This window comes from Pogona vitticeps, chromosome 1 (assembly GCF_051106095.1).
Source record: "Pogona vitticeps strain Pit_001003342236 chromosome 1, PviZW2.1, whole genome shotgun sequence".
In the NCBI taxonomy this organism is placed as follows: Eukaryota; Metazoa; Chordata; class Lepidosauria; order Squamata; family Agamidae; genus Pogona; species Pogona vitticeps.
This window is the reverse complement of record NC_135783.1, coordinates 309,969,444-309,994,876: the sequence shown is the minus strand read 5'-3', so window position 1 is coordinate 309,994,876 and position 25,433 is coordinate 309,969,444. Positions and strand designations below refer to the sequence as shown.

Sequence of the window (25,433 nt, the reverse complement as noted above, 5' to 3'; positions counted from 1 at the left end):
AATCACTTCTCCCACCCAGTTCTGCTAGAGTCACTGATTCCACTAGGCTGGGCAGCTGAGAGGCCCAACGCCGAGGGAGATCCAGAAGGAAAGAACGAGGAACCGGGCTTTCTCGGCAGTGACCCCTCACCTTTGGAACAAATTGCCAGTGGAGATCTGCCTGGGTCCCTCTCTGGGTATTTTCAGGAACAAACTTAAAATCTGGCTATTTGGGCAGGCTTTCCCTCTTGCCATATCTTAATTTCTTATACTTTTCCCATCTTGGATTTATAATATATGCTTACTGGTTTTATTGTTTTTAAATTTGTAAACTACCCAGACCTTTGGTCTAGATGGGCGGGATAGAACTCTAATAAATAAATAAATAAACAAACAAATAATGATTATAAATGCATTGCCCACAATTTTCTAAGAAAAGAACTCACCATGACAACATGCCTGTGCAAGTTCTCTTCTATGTCAGCAGATGATTCCCATAGAATCCTGATGCTCCCAGAGCTTGTGAGAAATTTTATGCTGCTGTGGCCCATTGTGAACTGCACCAACCCTACAAATGTACAATAAAAGGGGGAAAATCGAAACCAAAATGGGAGACAGATGTGACTAAGTGTCCACTTCCATTTTGAGGAGTCAGGAAAAAAAAACAAGATGCAAGGAGAGAGCTACAGTTTGTTTTACTATTTAATGTTTGAATGAAAGACAAGGAAGATACCCAGATGGAATAAGGCACCTGGCTCATATGATTATTTGACTATCACCCTGTACTGATTTGGTTTTATTTATTTTTTTCATTTATGTATTTTACTCTCAATAAAAAGCTGCACAATGGATGGACTAAAAGGGCTCTCTCTCTTTTTTTGTATGATACCATAATGTGTAAAAAATTTTTTTTAAAGGCTGAAGTGCAAAGCCACTGGAAATTCAGGGCAATGCTGCTATCTATTGATTGTTATGATGACTGCATGTGTGAATTAATTATCACAGGCATGGTCAGCTCTCTTGGCATAAACAGAGAGTCTGAGTGCTTTCTTTTTGGATTTTTTCTTTCTTTCTAGTTTTAACAGTCTCTCTGACTAGACTTGGGCGGTGGGGGAAGAATTCTACTGTCCAATATCTATGCCTTTAAAGCCTTCTCTGAGCTATGAATAATAAATAAATCTTACAATCTTGGCTTAAGGGATTTTCAGATTTAAGGGAGTTTGGTTTTTCATCTTCTTCTAATTAAACAGGAAATAGTGGTCTTGTTTTATTCTGTTCTCTTCCACACAAAACTGCAATCAGACATTTATCCGCATTCACCCAGTTCCCATCAAGTAGAAGTATATAGGGTGGGGTTTTTTAAAGGCTTCTGAACAGATTAACAGCACATGGATCCCTTTCCATCCCTTGTAGGAGTCTTCATTCATCACAAAATTAATGAAGGGTAATTATTAAAGATTTTTCTTCAGTTGTAATTAACACTGCACCTCAAATTGGCTCGGTGCAGAGCGAGTGAGACATTTCTCATTTTGCATCTCCCCGGTGATGTAAACTGGCAGGAGAGATAACAGTATGCATTAAACTTGTTACTTGCTAAATACCCAAATCTGGATACAAATTAGGCAGAGGTGCCATGAAAACCATTAAAGCTGCTGTCTCTAATATTGCATTGCAGTGCCTCATAGTTCTACGTGGCTAGGTTTGCTATTAGTGCAGAGTGACTCTAGACAAGAGATTACTCATACTCTGAATATCCATTCAGGGGAAGGTTAAAATGCCTATAAAGAGTTATTGTTGTCACAGTTGTTTAGGAAAAGAATTTTTAAAGTACACTTTTAAAATTTTCATTTTCATTTCAAAAAGGCCAAACGTAGGGGAGAGGGAGAGAGACACTGTCTGAGAGGAAGCCAACTAATCTGAAGCTTGACAGGTGCTCAGGAGCAGGGCAGAAGGTGGAAGAACAGATGGAAGGGAATAAATACACTAATTCCAGAGTGGCAACATTTCCCCATTCCGGGGTCATGTCAACAAAACAGAAGAGCTCTGGATCTAACAGATCCAAATTCTTCCCAGTTCTGCACCAGAGACATTAAGAAATGTCACTGTTTTATGGTCAGATAAGTTGTCTCAACATATAAGGTCAGTTTTTTGAGGATTCTCAAATCCTCACAAGAGTTCTCACTTCCAGTGTGAGACCAATACAACAAATGTCTTGTTTGTATTGGTAATTTGTGCAAAATGTCTCTGGAGTTTGTGTGAAGCTAAGCACACACAGCAAGCACAAGCTGCTAAGCTAACAGTTCAGAAAAGCTAAAGCAGCCTGTAGTGTTCACCCCTTGTTATGCAAAATAAGTCATGTATTATTCATGTACTAGGTAAATGTGGTGGAGAGGCGGAGCCACGAGAGAGGTTAAAAGGCGGAGCCTGAGAGGAGGAGGGAGTCAAGAAACAGCCAAGAGAGTCAGGAGGGAGAGTCAGAGTCAGAAGAGATAGAGTTAGAGACTGGTTAAGAGAAATAGATAGAGAAGGTGGTAATTAATTATATGGCATGAAGAAAGTATGTATAGAGAGACCTGCGAATGATTTGCTTGTGTACAATGAACAACTGAAGAACATCTGTGATTACTATTAACTTTGCTACACTTCAATAAAGAAGTTCTGTTTGCATTTACCGGTGCCACACAAGTACAATGCAAACAGACTTTTATAGTATGGATAGAGGTAATCTACTGGTGGCAGTGAGGAAAACAAAGACTGGAATCTTTGTGAAGGCACAAAAAGTTGGTGCTTCATAGGGGTGAATGTCACACAGCTCAACCTATATTTTTACTTGTAAGTGTTACATACAGCACTGATGTTACCTGTCTGTCATGGGTTGGAGGGAAAGTTCCATCCTATGGGGAGTGGAAGGCGGGACATCAGGAGGAGGGGCTGTACTGTATATATATGTGAAGCTGAAGGAGAAGCTGGGAGAAGAGCTGAGAGAAGAAGCTTGAGTGGGAGTCTGTGTGTCAGACAGGGTACTACTGTGTGTCAGTCAGTACCAACCTGATAGGTTCAGGTGTCTGTATGGTTAGCCAGAATTGATAGGTTCAGGGTCTGTGCTTCAAGTTAAGTGTTCTGTGTGAACCAAACTGGTGTATGTATGATTGAGACTAAGCCACATTACTGTATCTTATTCACTTGATCATTTTATTTTTCCCTGTGTGTTATTTAAATAAACCTCGTTCTTTTATTTGTTAAAAATCCATTCCTGGTCTGTGTGACTCCTTACAGGGAATGGTTGGTGGCAGCTTAGTGAAACTGTGGCATATCCCAGTAGGTCTGGGGTTGTCACATTGATTGGTGTCCAGCGTGTGGGATACGACTGGTCCAGTTGTCCAGTGGTACAGCAAAGCCTTGGCAAGTGTGCCCAGAGCAAGGGGGGTCTAGTCAGGGAAAATCTGAAGGCGCGTAGGTAATCTTCTAGGTGTACCTCACGGGGAGGTGCGCTAGTGGAAGAACGTGCCAACTGGGGACTAGATTAGCGAGCTCTGAGGCAGCCTGTTTTGGCGGGAAAAAAGCTGAGGCAAAACTGTGAAGTAGCAGTGATTTAGCCTGCCTGCTGAGAGGCCTAGCAGAGGGGGGTAGACTCTGGCTCGCAACTGTTGCAAGTTAGTGCTGAAGAACAGCAGCAATCTATAGAAAGCTGGTTCTGAGGCAAAAGAGAAGAAAAAAAAAGTGGTCGCTTTATTTTGAGGCTTGACTTTTGGAAGCAGCCTGTTCTGGGGGGGGGATTATGCCCTTGACTCGAAGCCAAATGGCAGAAATGGGTGAAGTGAAAGACCCCCAGGTTGACCAAGGTTCTGAGGATGAATTTGGCTCAGTGCAGGGTGACAGCACGGGAGAACAGAACCCAGAACTCAGGAAAATGCTCATAGCCCAACAGCATGAACTGAGGATGAGGCAATTTGAAATGGAGGAAAGATTAGAGAGAGAAAAAATGGAGGAAAGGGAAAGGGAGAGGCAAAGACAATTTGAATGGGAGAGAGAGAAAATTGCTCTGGAAAAAGAAAGGATGGCGTTTGAGTTAAGAAAATTGGAACTGATGAATCAGAACAATAATAACAATAGGGATTCTAAGGGAGGCCAATTGTCTAAAGCTGACCTGAAGAAATTCCCTGTGTACCACAAGGGAGATTGCCCTGAGGTGTTCTTTTCCTTAGTGGAAAGAGCGTTTGTGGACTTCTCAGTAAGGGAAACTGAGAAGATGACCATTATGCGATCTTTAATCAGTGGCAGCCTGGCAGAAGTCTATGCAGAGATGCCAGAGGAACTGATGAAAGATTTTGCAGAGTTTAAAAAACTGGTGTTTGCCAGACATGGGATAACTGCTGAACAGCTGAGGCAGAGATTCAGGTCCCTCACAAAGAAACCAGAGCAGACTTTTACCCAAGTGGGGGCCCAATTGGTGAGGCTGCTAGAGAAATGGCTATCTCAGGAGGGAACAGAGACCTACCAGCAGCTCAAAGACCTGATAGCGCTGGAACAGTTCTATTCAGTCCTGCATGGGGAACTGAAGTTCCAGGTGAGGGAAAGGAAACCGAAATCTGTGGCAGAAGCAGCCGAGATCGCAGATTTTATTTATCAAATCAGAAAGCCCTTAGGTGATGAGGGGAAATCGATGGGGAAACCTAAAGAAACCTACAGCAAGTACTCTCAGGGACCAGGGAAAAACCAGCAAGGGGGAGGGGCCCATGGTGAAGGGAAGCCCTCAGACATGAAACCAAGACCTCAGATTTTGAAGGGAAAACCAAAACAAGATGAAAAAGACTCAAAATATAGCAGAAAATGTTATTTCTGTCAGGGAAAGGGCCATCTAATCTCAGAGTGTGAGAAATTAAAGCAGCTAAAAGGAATTGTGCCTCATGATTCGAGTGGAACCAAGCCAAAAGCTGTGTTCTGTGTCCAGAAAGAGCAAAGCTCCTTGCCACTGAGGGAGCCTGTTGCCATGGCTACTCAATCTGGAACAGTTACATCTGCTGATCAGGCTGAGGAAAATGGTCCTCTTGTGGAGGTCAGGCGCTGCTTACTTGTGAGAACAGATTCACAGTTGTTTGAAACAGCAGGGGTGGACGTAGGAATACTTGACCATCAGTATCGGGGGTTAAGGGATACTTGTTCCCAGGTGACCCTGGGCCATCCAGATATTATTCCTAGGGAGTATATAATCCCGAATGAGAGCATAAAGGTGGCAGGGATTGAGGGGCAGGTGATCTCGCTGCCAGTAGCGGAGGTACCTGTGAACTTTCAAGGCTGGAGGGGAGTTTGGCGGCTAGCGATTTCATCGACTCTGCCAGCAGCCGTGCTCGTGGGAAATGACCTGGCTGAACATGTGAAACGGGTGCTAGTGATTACACGCTCACAAGCCACCACGGGGACAGTTCAGGGGGGTACTGATGAGCCAGAGATGGAAGCAGAGGGGAGTTCCGAAGCTGTGGTGGAAACCTTAACCACAGACAGCCGATTTGGCCAAGAGCAAAAGGCAGACGCCACTCTCCAAAAGTGTTGTGAACAGGTGACTGACGCCCAGCTAACACCTGAAACCCCAGTGAGATTTCTAGAGAAAAAGGGGATTTTGTATAGAGAGACCCTGAGGAATATCTCAAAAGGGGGAGATGGGATCCGAAGTCAGCTAGTGGTACCTGAAAAGTATCGCCCCATGATCTTACAAAGGGGGCACTCTGACATGTTTGCTGCGCACTTAGGGGTGAACAAAACACAGCAGAGAATCACACAGAATTTTTACTGGCCTGACATAGGGAAGCAGATCAGGGAGTTCTGTAAACAATGTGATGTGTGTCAAAGGCAGGGGAATAGCCGCGACAGGACCAAAGCAAAGTTGTGCCCTTTGCCTGTGATTGACACTCCGTTCAAATGCATAGGGGTGGATATTGTGGGACCTTTGCCCAAGGCCACAAAGAGGGGGAACAGGTTCATTCTCACCATTGTGGACCATGCCACGAGGTACCCTGAAGCCATTCCCTTGACTAACATTGAAACTAACACAGTGGCAGATGCCTTGGTGGGGTATATGTCCAGGATGGGATTTGCCTCAGAAATAATCACAGATTTGGGCGCATCGTTCACATCGAAGCTCATGAAATGGTTATGGCAAATCTGTGGAATTAAGCACAAGGAAACCACTGCCTATCACCCTGAAAGTAATGGGTTAACTGAGAAGTTCAATGGGACTCTAATGCGCATGATTAGGGCTTACTTGGCAGAGAATCCAAACAATTGGGACCAGAAGCTGCAATCCCTTTTGTTTGCTTATCGATCAGTGCCCCAAGCCAGTACCGGGTTCAGTCCGTTTGAACTTTTATTTGGGAGAAGGGTGAAAGGGCCCCTTGATCTGATCAAACAAAATTGGGAGCAGATCACCCAGGATGACCCACAAGACGTTGTGACATACATAGACACCTTGATGAATGACCTAAAGAGAAACCTAGAACTGGCAGCAGAAAACCTGCAAGCTCAGAAGGTCAGACAGAAAACATGGTATGACCACAAAGCTAGAGAGAGGCACTTTGACCCAGGGGAGGAAGTGCTTTGGCTTAGGCCCTGCAGAGAGAACAAACTGCAGCTGGGTAGCCCAGAAATAAAATACTTGGGTCACATAGTAGGGGGAGGAGTGATAAAACCCCTCGAGGCCAAGATAGAAGCAGTTTGTGATTGGCCCAGACCCAACACCAAGAAAAAAGTCAAATCATTTCTTGGGTTGGTGGGCTACTACAGAAAGTTCATCCCGAGGTTTAGCGAGATTGCGGCTCCGCTGACCGATCTGACGAGGAAGAAGACTGATGACCGCATCCCGTGGACCAGCGACTGTGAGGAGGCGTTCCAGAGGTTGAAGCAGGCGCTCATCAACTATCCAGTGCTGCGTGCTCCAGACTTCGACCGGGAGTTCATCATCTACACCGATGCGTCTAACAGCGGGGTAGGAGCAGTTCTTTGCCAGGAGGATGAAAATGGTGACCAGCATCCAGTGTCCTACCTGAGTAGGAAACTCTAGAAAGGTGAGAGACATTTGGCAACCGTGGAAAAGGAGTGCCTGGCCATAGTCTACGCGATCCAGAAGGCCAAGCCTTACATCTGGGGAAGACATTTTGTTCTGTGCACTGACCATTCACCACTGCAATGGTTAAAGACAATGAAAACCCACAATAGTAAACTTATGAGGTGGGCTTTAAACCTGCAAGACTATGACTTTGAAGTGAAGGTAGTCAGAGGGTCAGTGAACTGTGTTGCTGACGCCTTGTCAAGAAGACCCGAAGAATGAAGACGGCGAAAGGAACATGGACTATGTATATATTTTGGTGACCAAAGGTTAAATGTACCGGTGTATTAAACATGTTGGTTTGTATGAATAAAGGTAACTTGATGTATTGTGAATGGTAAATGTTTAAATGCCTAATAGAGTGTAAGTATAAGTAAGTATGATATTGTAAGTATAACTGGTTTTGTGTGTTTTAACCAGGTTGTTTTTTGGTGAAAAGCACCTTAGCTTTCCCCCTACAAAACAACTTATAAAGAGGGGAGGTGTTACATACAGCACTGATGTTACCTGTCTGTCATGGGTTGGAGGGAAAGTTCCATCCTATGGGGAGTGGAAGGCGGGACATCAGGAGGAGGGGCTGTACTGTATATATATGTGAAGCTGAAGGAGAAGCTGGGAGAAGAGCTGAGAGAAGAAGCTTGAGTGGGAGTCTGTGTGTCAGACAGGGTACTACTGTGTGTCAGTCAGTACCAACCTGATAGGTTCAGGTGTCTGTATGGTTAGCCAGAACTGATAGGTTCAGGGTCTGTGCTTCAAGTTAAGTGTTCTGTGTGAACCAAACTGGTGTATGTATGATTGAGACTAAGCCACATTACTGTATCTTATTCACTTGATCATTTTATTTTTCCCTGTGTGTTATTTAAATAAACCTCGTTCTTTTATTTGTTAAAAATCCATTCCTGGTCTGTGTGACTCCTTACAGGGAATGGTTGGTGGCAGCTTAGTGAAACTGTGGCATATCCCAGTAGGTCTGGGGTTGTCACAGTAAGCATCTATGCAATGAGATATAAAAGACCACGGCCCTAGACTGAGAAGTATCCGCAGGTCAAAACTCAACCTGGTCAATAAGGAGTCCAATTACTTCAGATATTGCCCCTCTGCAGGTTTTGTAAATTGTTTTCTGCCTATAGCAGCTTGCTTGCTCTTCTTTCTTCTGCTGTTGTTCTTTTAAGGGAGTGCTAAATTAGTGATATATGTAATTTTAGAAATAGTGCCATCATGGAAAAATACATGGTTACTAATATAGAGTGGTCCTGAGGGACTAGATAGGCGGGATATAAATAAAATAAATAAATAAAATAAAATATAGTATTCAAATGTATTCAAACAATAGCTCTCTTAGTTATGATTTTTTTTCAGAGAAGATGCATGGAAGTTGCCATTTCCTTGTTTGAACCAGAGGCCCCTGTGTATTGTAGTCACAATGTGTACTGTTATAGGGGTAGAGTTTACATAGCCTCTCCTGTTGCCTCCTAGTAATGGCCTTCATCTATGCATATGGGAAATGGTAGGAAAGGAACTAAGCCTGAGTTTCATAGGGAGTTTAGAAGGGGCTCATAATGTTTAAAAACCACCATCTCAAAACCTTGTCTCCGGAAACACTGCTCTCAAATATGACATGGACTTGACAATGAATGGATGGTCCATTTCTATGAATGCAAACTTTTTTTTCATGAATACAGTGTAGAATGACTATTGTTTATGGTAATGACCCAGAATTTTAAAATTATTTTTTTAATACTACTGCCAAATCTTCAGTTAACTGACACTCAAAATCTACCTCAGAGCACTAGTTTTTCAGGACGCAATGAGTTACCATCTGTCCAGATATCCAGACGCCCTGTGATACACTGTCAACTTCCTTGCTCCGTCGTCACATGTCATTATGGCATTCTTTTTATCTAAACCTTTTGCTGACAAAAGGAAAATTTGTTTTGTTTCCTCCAGTCTTTTAAGAGGAACTGTTGCCACATGCACAGTAATGAATGTCAAGCAAAAACAATACGGAACTATTCTTTTCTTAGCACAAAGGATATTCACCTTTCCTGGATGAATCAAATGCCAAAATACAGTAACACCTTTATTAATAATATAATAATAATCATGTGCTGTCAAGTCAATTCTGACTTATGGACACCCTTTTCAGGGTTTTCCACGTAGAGAATATTGAGATGTAGTTTACCATTTCCTTCTTCTGGGGGCACTCTGAGACTCTGCAGGTTGTTCAAGGCCAACAGACTGGCTCTATTCACAGGAGGCACAGTGGGAAATTGAATTCCCAGATAGATACCTAACTCATTGAGCTATCAAGACAGCCAATACTTTTCTTAACACTGAACAAAATATCAAGATGCCATGTACAAGCTTTTGAGTTGTCCAGTATTGTTCAGCAGGATGGACGCACAGATGAATGGTAGAAAACAATATTTTTTTTAAAAAAAAAACATTGGAGTGTAGACCACTCCAGAATAAAATACATCTAGAAGTTGATTTAGTTCTGAAAGTTTTGCAGCAGTTCACCCTGTTCCTTCATGGTGAAGAACTAATTGAAAGGTCCAAGTACAAGTGTGCTAGAAGCTATAAAATGTCTGAGTAACAATCTAATGGTCAACTTGTTATTTTATTATTTGACTGCACAGAAGATATAAAAAATTTAACTTGTTAGTTGAAAAATCATCTAATAGACTTTGACATTTGTCGTTTCCATTCCTATGCTGTCATGACAATTGTTTACAAACAATACCTATAGTTTACTCTATTTAATTTATTTATATAAAATATTTTTATGCCACCTTTCTCCTTAAAAAGGACCCAAGGCAGGTTACATCACTAAAGTACAATATTTAAAGCTAAAAACAATGAGTATAGAAAGGTGGCTCACATAATTAAGAGACAATATTTAAAGTTAAAAACACTATGTGTACAAATACTAAAATAAATCAAACAAATAACTCTCTCAGAAATGGTAAACCAAAGCAATACAAGAAACACATTCAAAGCAAAAGCAAAAAGTGTGCTGCTTATATACCGCCCCATAGTGCTTCAAGAACTCTCTGGGAGGTTTACAAGTTAATTATGCAGGCTACACATTGCCCCCCCCCCCAGCGAGCTGGGTACTCATTTTACCGACCTCGGAAGAAGGCTGAGTCAACCTTGAGCCGCTACCTGGGATTGAACCCTAGGTCATGAGCACAGTTTTGGCTGCAGTACAGCAGTTTAACCACTGCGCCACAGTAAGGCATAACAATCTATTTAAAAACCCCACCCCACCCAAGCAACCAATCACTGATGAAAAGGTTGTATGTCGAAAAAGGCCTGCTTGCGGAAGGACAGCAGAGATGGAACCATTCTGGACTCCTTTGGGGGGGGAAGTTCCAAAATCTTTGAGCAGTAACAAAAGGCCCTGCTCCTGTGTCCCCAATAAAATCCCTTGTAAAGATGGCGGGACTGAGAGAAAGGCCTCTTCTGATAACACTTGAGCAGGCTCATAATGGGCAACACAGTCTTTGAGATAGCTTGGACTCAGGCCATTCAGGTTAGAATCAGCACTTTTAATAGTGCCTGGAAACATATGAGTAGTAGTGATAGCCATAAACTTCTGTTTGGCCATTCATGCTGGTTTAGCAGATAACCAAACAGGTTGTGACGGAATGCCCACATCACTCCTGGCACTCATGGTTGAAGCTCAAGTGCAGGAGCCTATGAGAGGACAGGAGGGGCGGAGTCAGAGAGGCAGTTAGAGTGGGAGTTAGGGGCAGAGAAGAAAAAAGAGAGAATGAGAGTGTGGAGGAGAGCAATTGAATAGTCAAGATAGATAAATAGTCGGAGAACTAGAGAGAACTGATATTATTTATTTATTTATTTATTTATTTATTTATTTATTTATTTATTTATTTATTTATTTATTTATACCCCGCCGCTCTAGACCATGTCTACTGGGGGCGGCTTACAACATAAAATAAATCAATATAATATATATAATCATTAATTAATAAGTTGGTTAAAGTGAATAAATCAATAAAACAAATGAAGAATTGAACGTGTAACCAAATATAAGACGTTTTTATGAGTGATTCTATACAATGATTAAAAAGAACATCTGTGATTCAAATTCAAGCTAAATAAACAAGTTGTGTTGGCAGCAAGTGTCTGATTCAAATATTGTGCAAGAGTGGATAGGGGATATCCACCGGTGGCAGCGAATGAAAGAGAAAACGTCGCCAGAGTGAACCTTGGTTTGGGGAAAACAAACATGGAACACTGGGTGGGACGTCACACAGGCGTCCTGCTGTTTGGTAACCTGCCCCCTCCAGTGGGCACCCACTCAGAGGCAGCAACAGGAGGAGGAGGCGGGGCAGGGAAGCTGGGGCACTGAGGATGAAGGATGCTGGGATAGTTTTCTAAGAAATATGGCCCTTTGAAAAGTTGTGAAGTCTTGCACACGTTAGAGGCTGCTGTCCGCCAAGCTGCCCCTGAAAATCCTTTACAGACTCTGTCAGAATATAGAAATTTTGTAGGCCTGAACCTGAATAAATGTATTATTAACGAGCTGCCATTGTGCACAGATGTGAGTATGATGAGTCACTCTGAAGATGATGCAATGTCTGGAAATAAGAAGACACCAGGTGCAGAAGATGAAGTCATGTGTCTTCTGATTGGACTAGAGATGCCATGTGTATGTATATAAGTGAACAGTGTCTTTGTATCATTCTCTTCTCTCTCCACCATTTGCTGCAATCCACTATGTCCGTTTGTATAATGATGTCCTGCCATGCTGATGTGATGCCTGCCTGTAAATACTTGTAAATACTGTAAATACAACCGTCTTGCAAAAGAAGAACTTTTAAGTGTCTTCAATAATTCTGCGTTTTCCTGTCGCCAAATCCTTGACAGATTCACTGAATAAAATGAGGAAAATAGATAAATAAATAAATAAGTAAATAAGTAAAACAGTGCATCAATTAAGACTGCTGAACAGCTTGGAGAGAGAAAAAAAGAACCAAGGTGTTTTATCATGGTAATGATTAGTTTTTTGTTCTAGTTGAATTGGCTGGCAGTTAACAGGTTTTCAGTGTGTCAGAGGACACCTTAAAGTGTAATGAGAATATCATAGGACTTTTGAAGAATAAAGCATTCCTCTAGATATCAATAAACGATCACCTCAGCACAGTGACAAAATCTACTTATAATATGTATCATTATATACTTAACATTTTCTTCATTACATCTCTGAGTTCGTTCAGATTCATAGTTTACCATAGATACTTTTCATTCATATGTATAGATCACCAGTGGCTTTTTGTAGCTCTCCCCAAGCATCACATGCATTTGCCAGCTATTTTGGTAGTAGAACTGTATGGATTTGTGTTTTTGGAATACAACTTCAAGAATGTTTCACTGTCCAAAAAACCCACAAATCAAAGAAACAAAGCACATTTCCAGTTGTGGGTTATCACTGTGATTTACTAAGGGTCATATAATTATAAGTCAAATACTTACTGACTGCACTTATGATATTTTCCTTCTAGGCATGCAAATCTTTCAAAGCAAGTGCCTGAGGAATTGGAAACACATGCAAAGCTTATCTTCCAATGGCCAACTACAAAACAATGGCAAGTTGATTTATGCACTTAGGTATGCTTAAAAGAGAATGAAGAGGAAAACCAAGAGAGAAAAATACAGGTTTCTGTGTTTTGTTTTGTTTTTTTGTTCAGTAGTGCCCAATGCATTTCAGAAAACATCATTTCCTTAATTGGGGACAAGTATAAATACAAAAACAGACAACATTTTGCAAGAGAAAACGATAGATTGTAAGTGCAGTTACAGACAGAAACATGTAGCATACCATAAAATACTGTCAGAAAATACCTGCCTAATTCACTTTCTGTTACCCAAAATATTAAGTCAATAGCAACATAACCATATTTCACAAAATGACTGGGGGAAAAAAGAATCTGATCAAAGTTCCCACTGGCTGGTTTAATAAAGATACCACTATAGTGTGAATTGTGAGATTTGTTTTGTACCAACACTGCTATCTCTGCTTTTGTTTCCCACCCTATTTAAGCAGTGTGAAGGCCAGGAGAATGTTAGTGCGCCATCTCCTCCAGAGAAAGGAAACATCAAAGAGAAGGAAGGCGGTTTGGAGAAAGTCGTTGGACAAGAGGGAGTTAAAACAGAAGTGTGTCTGACAGAGGAAGGGAAATGAAAGGAGGAGGAGCAATGGGTTGAGATGTGGGAGGAAAGTATAAAGGAGGAGAGAAAGGCGTGGGAGTTTCAGGTTGTAACAGACAAAGAGCGAGGAGAGAAAGAAAAGGAGAAAGCACGGGATGTGAGAAACCTACTGGACGATTTCCCTAACCTGAAGGTCCGTGGCTTGTTGCCAGACCCAGAGCCCACCTGATGAGGCGTGGTGGTGCAGGAAACGACAGAATGGACGGTGGTGGTTTACCCGCGAGGCCAGGGTCCTTGGAGGAAGGTAGTTCTGCCAGACGCTACGTTCAACAAACCACCGCCGGAGGGAGACTGGGCACGACACCCCTTTTGTGGGACACTATGCGTGGTGAGAAGTGCTTCCCTCAGGAAGCCTACAGACAAGGAGCGCTTTGGTCCAGCTCCCTGGTTCTGAGGAATGAATACACGGTCAATCAGTATGGACAGGTGGAGAGGAAGTTAAATGATAGGGACAGTTTAGAACTCATAGAAGTTATTGTTGACACGCCTTTGTTAAGAGTTAATAAAGACTGTTCTGTTTCAAGAAATCAGAGTCCTGGTTTCCCTGCTTATCTCGGCGAACTGCCAAAAATAACTAACGAACCTTTTGACAAGCAGATGTTACTTAAGTACTTGGTTTTGATTCAGGAGACAAGAATCTTCTGTCAGCATCAGTCTTTCTGCAGGGAACATCACCCATAAAAAGCAGAGACATCACCTTGACAAAAAGGGTCTGCATAGTCAAAGCTATGATTTTTCCAGTAGTGATGTGTGGAAGTGAGAGCTGGACCATAAAGAAGGCTGACCGCCAAAGAACTGATGCTTTTGAATTGTGGTGCTGGAGGAGACTCTTGAGAGTCCTCTGGACTGCAAAATATCAAACCTATCCATTCTGAAGGAAATCAACCCTGAGAAGTCACTGGAAGGACAGATCCTGAAGCTGAGGCCCCAATACTTTGGCCATCTCATGAGAAGAGAAGACTCCCTGAAAAAGCCCCTGATATTGGGAAAGTGTGAAGGCAGGAGGAGAAGGGAACGACAGAGGACGAGATGGTTGGACAGTGCCATCGAAATGACCAACATGAATTTGAACTCCAGGAGGCAGTGGAAGATAGGAGGGCCTGGCGTGCTCTGGTCCATGGGGTCACAAAGAGTCGGACACAGCGTAATGACTAAACAACAACAAATAAAATTATATTTGCCATTGTTTGTGAGTTCATGCTAACTTTGCTATTTCCAGGCTCTGTGGCCTGGTATAGAGATATCTGAAACCATGGGTCATTCCCTCCAGTTGCTTCCTTGTACAGTGGTGCCTCGCTAGACAGTTACCCCGCATGACAGTTTTTTCGCTAGACATTGACTTTTTGCAATCACTATAGCGATTCGCAAAACAGTGATTCCTATGGGGGAATTTCGCTGGACAATGTTTGGTTCCTGCTTCGCAAACCGATTTTTGCTAGACGACAATTTTGACAGCTCCCTCCGTGCTCGCAAAACAGGTGTTTTCGGGACCTAAGCTTCGCAATACTGTGATTTAAACAGCTGATCGGCGGTTTGCAAAGCAGCTTTCCTATGGGTGATGTTCGCTAGACAATGGCGATTCTTCCCCATTGGAACACATTAAACAGGTTTCAATGCATTGCAATGGGGAAATGCTTTTCTCTAGACAATGATTTCACTAAACAGTGATTTCAGGGGCACGGATTATCATTATCTAGCAAGGCACAACTGTAGTTGTTTTCCAGTCATGGGCAGATTCCTGTACAGTTTTTGATGCATCACTCATCATCTAATCAGTACTATTTTAATACTGCCAGCCTCTCACAGCTAGGTTGCCATTTTACAGACTACAATGGGACTTCAGCCTCTTTATCTGACTTCATCTGACTGTTTTTTCTTCACAGACACAAAGTGTGATCCTTCACACAGTAGTTTCTACACACTTGGGACACCTGGTCCCCTCCTTCAAACTGGACATTTTTAAGAAGATGTATTTATCTTTTCTTCTCTTTCCCTCTTCTTTGAGTAGTAGTCAAATAGTCAAATGGGTGTTTATACAATAACTGCTTAGTGCACAATTTTTTAAAATAAAAGATTAAACTGCAAAGGGTTGGAATTATTGTTTTTATGTGCCATCAAGTCACCAACAGCCCTGTTGTGTTCTTGTAGACTCAAGCCTTTGGCTTCCATCTTGTATTTGGTCTTCTTTTACTGCCATCATCTACCTTTCCCAGCATTATTGTCTTTTCCAGAAAATCCTGTCTTGTTACGTGCCCAAAGTACGACAGCCTAAGTTTCAAAAGTTTTTGTTTCCAGAGATATTTCAAGAGTGATTTGCTCCAGGGCCCCATTTTCATATTTCTGGCAGTCCAGGGTATCCACAAAGTTCTCCTCCAGCACCACATTTCAAACAAATCATTTCCCTCCAGTAAGCATTCTTGACTGTCCAGCTTTCAAACCCATACATGGTGATCGGAAGGGTTGGGACATCAATCAATAAAAACAGGATAAAGATGTTTCATGCAACCTTTGATTTAACCTAATCCTAATTCCAATCCTTCTTTCTCAACCTAAATCCAAATTTATCTAATCCCAACTCTGTTTATCCCTCTTCTCACCAGGGATGGGGACTTGAGTCACTGTCAAGTTGGACTTAAGTCACACCCGTAATTAAACTCAGAATTGACTGGGGTTTTTTCTCCCTATGATTCAGACTCTACTTTCACTCAGAACCCACCCACCCAGGTCCTTTTCTTGGAGGGTGGGAGGGAACTTGTTTTAATACGGATTCAGACTTGGTGCTTTGGACTCGAGACTTGGTACTAAAGACTCAGACTTGGACTTGGGATTCAGACCCAAAGGCTTGACAACATCCCTGCTTCTCAATGTGTTATGTACACTCTAATCCCCACCCCTTGAAACGAGGGGAAATATCCAATTAAATTACAAGGCATTTTCCTCTCTTTCCCAACAGCCCTAACAGTCTAACTTGACATTTGTCCAGCACTCTTCTGTTGTTCCACCCATTCATTTCCTAAAGCAGACTGCCAATGTAGATATACACATATCATACACAAGCAGCAGCTGGGGACAGGTGGGGAATGAAATCATCACAGAGGCTTAATAAGGTTTTTGTGTATTTTTTAAAAATAAAGTAACATGACAACAACAGTGTGACAAACCCAGACCTACTGGGATCTGCCACACGTTAACTAAGCTGCCACCAACCATTCCCTATAAGAAGTCACACAGACCAGGGATGGATTTTTAAACAAATAAAAGAATAAGGTTTATTTAAATACAACACACAGGAAAATAAAATGATCAGGTGAATAAGATAAAGTAACGTGGCTTAGTTTCACTCATACATACACACAGTTTGGTTCACACAGAACCCTTAACTTGAAGCACAGACCCTGAACCTATCAGTTCTGGCTAACCAACAGACACCTGAACCTATCAGGTTGGTACTCTGACACACAGTAGTACCCTGTCTGACACACAGACTCCCACACCAGCTTCTTCTTCCCAGCTGCTGCTTCGTCACATCCCAGCGTCTGAACTTCTCCACACAGGCTTCACCTATATATACAGTACAGCCCCTCCTCCTGATGTCCCGCCTTCCACTCCCCATAGGATGGAACTTTCCCTCCAAACCCATGACAGACAGGTAACATCAGTGCTGTATGTAACACCTCCCCTCTTTATAAGTTGTTTTGTAGGGGGAAAGCTAAGGTGCTTTTTCCCAAAAAACAACCTGAATCCAAAACATACAAAAACATTTATACATACAATATCATACTTACTTATACTTACATTCTAAGTTAACCATAGCAATTAGGCATTTAAACATTTACCATATACATTACATCCATTTACCTTTATTCATACAAACCAAGTTCAAAAAACAGGTACATTTAACTTTTTGTCATCAATTTATATACATAGTCCATGTTTCTTTCGCCGTCTTCATTCTTCAGGTCTTCTTGACAAGGCGTCAGCAACACAGTTCACTGACCCTCTGACCACTTTCACTTCAAAGTCATAGTCCTGTAGGTTTAAAGCCCACCTCATAAGTTTGCTATTGTGGGTTTTCATTGTCTTTAACCATTGCAGTGGTGAATGGTCAGTGCACAGAACAAAATGTCTTCCCCAGATGTAAGGTTTGGCCTTCTGGATCGCGTAGACTATGGCCAAACACTCCTTCTCCACAGTTGCCAAATGTCTCTCACCTTTTTGAAGTTTCCTACTCAGGTAGGACACGGGATGCTGGTCACCATTCTCATCCTCCTGGCACAGAACTGCTCCTACCCCGCTGTTAGACGCATCGGTGTAGATGATGAACTCCCGGTCGAAGTCTGGAGCACGCAGCACAGGATAGTTGATTAACGCCTCCTTCAACCTCTGGAACGCCGCCTCACAGTCGCTGGTCCACGGGATGCGGTCATCAGCCTTCTTCCTCGTCAGATCGGTCAGCGGAGCCGCAATCTCGCTAAACCTCGGGATGAACTTTCTGTAGTAGCCCACCAACCCAAGAAATGATTTGACTTTTTTCTTGGTGTTGGGTCTGGGCCAATCACGAACAGCTTCTATTTTGGCCTCCAGGGGTTTTATCACTCCTCCCCCTACCATGTGACCCAAGCACTTTACTTCTGGGCTACCCAGCTGCAGTTTGTTTTCTTTGCAGAGCCTAGGCCAAAGCACTCCCTCCCCTGGGTTAAAGTGCCTCTCCCCGGCTTTCTGGTCATCCCAAACTTTCTTTCTGACCTTTTGAGCTTGCAGGGTCTCTGCTGCTAGCTCTAGGTTTCTCTTTAGGTCCTTCCTTAAAGAGTCTATATATGTCACAACGTCTTGTGGGTTATCCTGGGTGATCTGCTCCCAATTTTGTTTGATCAAATCAAGGGGCCCTTTCACCCTTCTCCCAAATAAAAGTTCAAATGGACTGAACCCGGTACTGGCTTGTGGCACTGATCGATAAGCAAACAAAAGGGATTGCAGCTTCTGGTCCCAATTGTTTGGATTCTCTGCCAAGTAAGCCCTAATCATGCGCATTAGAGTCCCATTGAACTTCTCAGTTAACCCATTACTTTCAGGATGATAGGCAGTGGTTTCCTTGTGCTTAATTCCACAGATTTGCCATAAGCGTTTCATGAGCTTTGATGTGAACGATGCGCCCAAATCTGTGATTATTTCTGAGGCAAATCCCATCCTGGACATATACCCCACCAAGGCATCTGCCACTGTGTTAGTTTCAATGTTAGTCAAGGGTATGGCTTCAGGGTACCTTGTGGCATGGTCCACAATGGTGAGAATGAACCTGTTCCCCCTCTTTGTGGCCTTGGGCAAAGGTCCCACAATATCCACCCCTATGCATTTGAACGGAGTGTCAATCACAGGCAAAGGGCACAACTTTGCTTTGGTCCTGTCGCGGCTATTCCCCTGCCTTTGACACACATCACATTGTTTACAGAACTCCCTGATCTGCTTCCCTATGTCAGGCCAGTAGAAATTCTGTGTGATTCTCTGCTGTGTTTTGTTCACCCCTAAGTGCGCAGCAAACATGTCAGAGTGCCCCCTTTGTAAGATCATGGGGCGATACTTTTCAGGTACCACCAGCTGACTTCTGATCCCATCTCCCCCTTTTGAGATATTCCTCAGGGTCTCTCTATATAAAATCCCCTTTTTCTCCAGAAATCTCACTGGGGTTTCAGGTGCTAGCTGGGCATCAGTCACCTGTTCAAAACACTTCTGGAGAGTGGCGTCTGCCTTTTGCTCCTGTCCAAATCTGCTGTCTGTGGTCAAGGTTTCCACCACAGCTTCTGAACTCCCCCCACCTGCTTCCGTCTCTGGCTCATCATTACCCCCCTGAACTGTCCCCGTGGTGGCTTGTGAGCGTGTAATCACTAGCACCCGTTTCACATGTTCAGCCAGGTCATTTCCCACGAGCACGGCTGCTGGCAGAGTCGATGAAATCGCTAGCCGCCAAACTCCCCTCCAGCCTTGAAAGTTGACAGGTACCTCCGCGACTGGCAGTGAGATTATCTGCCCCTCAATCCCTGCCACCTTCATGCTCTCATTTGGGATTACATATTCCCTAGGAATAATATCTGGATGGCACAGGGTCACCTGAGAACAAGTGTCCCGCAGCCCCCTATACTGATGGTCAAGTATTCCTACGTCCACCCCTGCTGTCTCAAACAATTGAGAATCTGTTCTCACGAGCAAGCATCGCTTGACCTCCACAAGAGGACCATTTTCCTTAGCCTGATCAGCAGATGTAGCTGTTCCAGATTGAGTCGCCATGGCAACAGGCTCCCTCAGTGACAATGAGCCTTGCTCTTTCTGGACACAGAACACAGCTTTTGGCTTGGTTCCACTCGAATCCTGAGGCACAATTCCTTTTAGCTGCTTTAATTTCTCACACTCTGAGATTAGATGGCCCTTTCCCTGACAGAAATAACATTTTCGGGTGTATTTTGATTCTCTCTCATCTTGTTTTAGTTTTCCCTCCAAAATCTGAGGTCTTGGTTTCATGTCTGAGGGCTTCCCTTCACCATGGGCCCCTCCCCCTTGCTGGCTTTTCCCTGGTCCCTGAGAGTACTTGCTGTAGGTTTCTTTGGGTTTTCCTACAGATTTCTCCTCACCTAAGGGCTTTCTTATCTGGTGAATAAAATCTGCAATCTCGGCGGCTTCTGCCACAGATTTTGGTTTCCTTTCCCTCACCTGGAATTTCAATTCCCCAGGCAGGACTGAATAGAACTGTTCCAGCGCTATCAAATCTTTAAGCTGCTGAAAGGTCTCTGTCCCCTCCTGAGATAGCCATTTCTCAAGCAGCCTCACCAATTGGGCCCCCACTTGGGTAAAAGTCTGCTCTGGCTTTTTGGTGATTGACCTAAATCTTTGTCTCAGCTGTTCCGCATTTATCCCATGTCTTGCAAACACCAGTTTTTTAAACTCTGCAAAATCTTTCATCAGTTCCTCAGGCATCTCGGCATAGACCTCAGCCAGGCTACCACTGATTAAAGATCGCATGATGGTCATCTTCTCAGTTTCCCTCACTGAGAAGTCCACAAACGCTCTTTCCACTAAGGAAAAGAACACCTCAGGACAATCTCCCTTGTGGTACACAGGGAATTTCTTCAGGTCAGCTTTAGACAATTGGCCTCCCTCAGAATCCCTATTGTTATTATTGTTCTGGTTCATCAGTTCCAATTTTCTTAATTCAAACGCCATTTTCTCTCTCTGCAATTCCCTCTCCATTTCCATTCTCTCTCTCTCTAATCTTTCTTCTTTTTCCAATTGCCTCATCCTCAGTTCATGCTGTTGGGCTATGAGCAATTTTCTGAGCTCTGGGTTCTGTTCTCCCGTGCTGTCACCTTGCACTGAGCCAAATTCATCCTCAGAACCTTGGTCAACCTGGGGGTCTTTCACTTCACCCATTTCTGCCATCTGGCTTCGAGTCAAGGGCATAATCCCCCCTCAGAACAGGCTGCTTTAAAAAGTCAAGCCTCAAAATAAAACGACCACTTTTTTTTCTCTTTTGCCTCAGAACCAGCTTTCTATAGATTGCTGCTGTTCTTCAGCACTTAACTTGCAACTGTAGCGAGCCAGAGTCTACCCCCCTCTGCTGGGCCTCTCAGCAGGCAGGCTAGATCACTGCTACTACACAGTTTGGCCTCAGCTTTTTTCCCGCCAAAAACAGGCTGCCTCAGAGCACCCTAATCTAGTCTCCCCAGTTGGCACGTTCTTCCACTAGCGCACCTCCCCGTGAGGTACACCTAGAAGATTACCTACGCGCCTCAGATTGTCCCTGACTAGACCCCCCTTGCTCTGGGCACACTTGCCAAGGCTTTGCTGGACCGCTGGACAACTGGACCAGTCGTATCCCACACGCTGGACACCAATCAATGTGACAAACCCAGACCTACTGGGATCTGCCACACGTTAACTAAGCTGCCACCAACCATTCCCTATAAGAAGTCACACAGACCAGGGATGGATTTTTAAACAAATAAAAGAATAAGGTTTATTTAAATACAACACACAGGAAAATAAAATGATCAGGTGAATAAGATAAAGTAACGTGGCTTAGTTTCACTCATACATACACACAGTTTGGTTCACACAGAACCCTTAACTTGAAGCACAGACCCTGAACCTATCAGTTCTGGCTAACCAACAGACACCTGAACCTATCAGGTTGGTACTCTGACACACAGTAGTACCCTGTCTGACACACAGACTCCCACACCAGCTTCTTCTTCCCAGCTGCTGCTTCGTCACATCCCAGCGTCTGAACTTCTCCACACAGGCTTCACCTATATATACAGTACAGCCCCTCCTCCTGATGTCCCGCCTTCCACTCCCCATAGGATGGAACTTTCCCTCCAAACCCATGACAGACAGGTAACATCAGTGCTGTATGTAACAAACAGTAATGTCATTAGCATATTAATGTTTGGATATGGCAAGATCTACATTCCAGTCATGGGGTTAATATAATTGTCTTAACTGAAGTGGGCCTCACTTGGAAGTATGATCTGGTTTACAGCCATTGAGTTCTGTCTCTCTTGTAAGCCGCCTAGAGTGGTCATAACTGACTAGATAGGCGGGATATAAATGAAATAAATAAATAAATAAATAAATTCCCTGTAAGGCTCTACAGAAGGGGTTAATTGCTTTTGCCTGACTCTGAGACACGCCACATTTATGCAGACCAATAGAGTGAGGTAGAGACTGTGTGTGCTTGCCCTGGCTTTTGTCTGAGTTGCCATCGCCCTACTTGCTTTTACTATTTTGGTGTGTTTTGCTATGTAGTTTTAGTAATTTCTTGTTTTACTAGGAATGTCCTGTTTACCCTTGGACTGCAAGGAGAACAAACCTATCCATTCTAAAGGAAATCAACCCTGAGTGGTCACTGGAAGGACAGATCCTGAAACCGAGGCCATCTCATGAGAAGAGAAGACTCCCTGGAAAAGACCCTGATGTTCAGAAAGTGTGAAGGCAAGAGGAGAAGGGGACGACAGAGGACGAGATGGTTGGACAGTGTCACTGAAGCGACCAACATGAATTTGACCCAACTCCAGGAGGCAGTGGAGGATAGGAGGGCCTGGCATGCTCTGGTCCACGGGGTCATGAAGAGTTGGACACGACTAAATGATTAAACAACAACAAGAGTCTTAGATAAAGTTTATTGCCTTATTACTGCACTTTCGTTTCTGTGCCTTCAATTATTCCCACAGTTAATAATGTGTCAAATTACTCATGAGTGCAACTTAACACACTGAGCAATAGGAGTCATATTTGTAATCTTCACTTACATACAAGTGAAATGCTTCAAATGGAACATTTTCACAGTGAAGGACTAGGCTTGAACCCTTGTTCCAGATAAATTGTTCCTTGAAGGGTGTTTTTAAAACAAACAAATAAACACACAAGGATTCCTTTGAGAAAAATAGTGACTGATTCCTCTCATGTGCTTTGGCCCTATTTTATTCAATTCGACTGGTTTCTGATTCATTTGGATTCTCCATACCATAAAGTCTCACTTGTTGCTCTCTCTTGCATTGTTTGATCCTATAGTCTTGTTTTGTTAACAAGCAGAAAATGTTTATTTCCTCTTCTCTTCCTCTCAAGTGATGCATCTTCTTTAGACATTTGAAGAAGCACCTAGTTCATGAATGGTACTACCAAAAGACATCAATTAAGTCTTTGAGACACTGTAAAGTTTAAGACTCTACATTGTTTGTGTTTTCAGACCATAACTCAGATGTACACCAAATATATAACATGAAAGAGAATGAGAGCAGTATCCATTAAATCTTATAATAAAACTCAATTAAAGCTCATTACTGATATCCTTACATTTGTTTCTCACTAGTTTTCAGTAGTAGGCTCTTTTCTGCCGATTTAACATCTGTGAGTGGTTGTGATGTTAAATTATTAACATTTTGTTGCTCCTTTAGAGGAGACAGTTGCAGGTCACTTTAGGATAGAGCAGCCCCTCGAGTAATAAGAAGATGCAATAATTAGGTTGCTAATACAACAGTATCTCCATATTTTTGATCTTGTGAGCTCACCAGAACTATAACTTGATAGTTTATTTTGAAAATAAAAGAGAGAAGGAGTTACCATTGGAACAGAAGAATAAATGCCACAGGCAGTGTGATCTCTAACTTTTTTCCTCAAAATATGAAGACAAAAGAGGCTTATGATTCAGAAAGCACTTTTAAATGAAATTTATGCCATCTGCTTTTTTAAAAAAAATAACACAACCATACCCACGAATATGATGGATTGCATTTTAGGCATGATGCATGTTTGGAAGCAGGAAGAAAAAAAATAGACAAAAGGATATACAGATGAATTGGTACAAGGCTCCATGCTGTGCCTCATGCATTAATCATGAAGCATCATGGTTATGCAAATGTGAAAAAGCCCAATTAGGCATACAGTACAGAGCACTAGAGACAATGTGACAGACTACTGGGCTTTTGAAATGCACTCCTCGGCCAAATTTTTAGAAGCAAAGCCGATCTGGAATACCTTTTCACTCTTGGAAACACATGTACAATTGTCTGCACACTGCTTGTGGCATGCCTTTGCCCTTAGAATAAAGCTTTATCCTCATTGGTGTGACATTCCCTCATTGCTGAAAAGTTCACTGACACCCCTCCCTGCCAAAATAAAGTTATCTGAAAATGTAGGCAAGCCAAAAATGCTCCACTGTTTCACAATATTTGGCTACCTTCGCTGTTGGGCTTTCAAAATATCCCAAGGGCATAATACATTCCAAATTTTATTTTCCATATCCTATTTCTATAGTCATTAGGAATTTAATCAAACTGGTATGATTTAAACTCAGAAAAAAATGTGTTAGACAAAAGTTCAAATGCACTGAATATGAAGAATCACACATTTGAAGGTGTTTTCATATCACAGGAACTAATTCCTATTCTTCTCTAGAAAGTCCTCCTTTTACAAATCCCCCCCCCCCCCAGTATATATGTGTTTCTAACAACTTTTTTGGATGCTTTCATATTTATCTATGGGGCCTAGCAAAAAGGCCAAGCAGGCATTTGTTTATCTTCTTAAATTACTTCACAGGAAAAAAGAACCTTTTGTGAAAACTAGTAATTTACTTGCTTGACTATTGATTGATGCACAAATGTTCTATTAGCAAGAAACAAAGGAAAGACCAGCAGAATTTACTGCTCATTAAAATGTTTAGCTTATGAATACTCTTTTAACTAAGATTTCAATACAGTTACTTTTTTGAGATATTAAAATACTTGTAAAATAATTACAATTAAGTTTTAAAGAATGGACATTCCATTTTAGATTTAAAAAGATGTCTTCTATATCTTCCTTTATTTTTAGAAGTCCATATGGACACTCAGGACCCTTCTTGACATTTTGTGAGCACTCCAAATTTCTTTTTATCTTTTCATGAAATTCATTTGGTGTTTCTCCCAAGTAATAACTACAAATTTCAAGTCAAAAATTCATGGGAGGCCTGAAAACAGGACATAAGTGCAATAGCCCTCTTCCTCTTTTGTCTCCTAGCAATCAGTATGTATATACATACTGCTTCTTCTGACCCTAGAAGACTGTATATAGCAAAGGCATAATAACTTTCTCCCCTCAGTGAAAAAGGGCACCTTTGCACACTAATGTGTCTTGTTAGGCAAAAAATGTCAACGGTTCAAAAAAAGAAAGGAAAAAGAAAAACAATCTAAAAACAGAACAAAAACAACCAAAAAGCAAAAATACACCAAACAACACCACCTTTCGATTTGTACAAGAGCCTTGCATTTTTTTGCATAAAACCTATACATTTTATGAAAAACTTTGTATTTTGTGAAAAAATGTAATGCTTTTTGGACAAAGCACATGGCTTCTGTGCAAAAAAACACACATTTGTAAATGAATGCATATGAATAATTTAAAAAGTTCCAAAATGCCAAAAAAAGTTCTTGCAGTGAAGAGAGAATCTTTTAAAATGTCCACTCTCACCTGAGAGGATAAAATAAGTGAAGATTTACATTCCTACCATGTATCCATTGGCCAGAATCCTATGCACTCACGCAGGGCAAAGTGTGCAACCACTTTTATCTCTTCAGACAACTGGCCATCACACTGC

The 25,433-nt window shown here is 42.4% G+C and overlaps 1 protein-coding gene across 1 annotated transcript in view; it reads left to right on the top strand.

Annotated features, from left to right (window-relative positions):
* Positions 1–2,993, top strand: part of LOC144588704 (uncharacterized) — a 654,446-nt gene extending 651,453 nt beyond the window's left edge. The window contains exon 2 of the mRNA XM_078392003.1: positions 2,934–2,993. The gene's annotated coding sequence lies outside the window, so the exon portion shown is untranslated. The remainder of the gene's footprint in view (positions 1–2,933) is intronic.
* Positions 2,994–25,433: the final 22,440 nt, after the last annotated feature.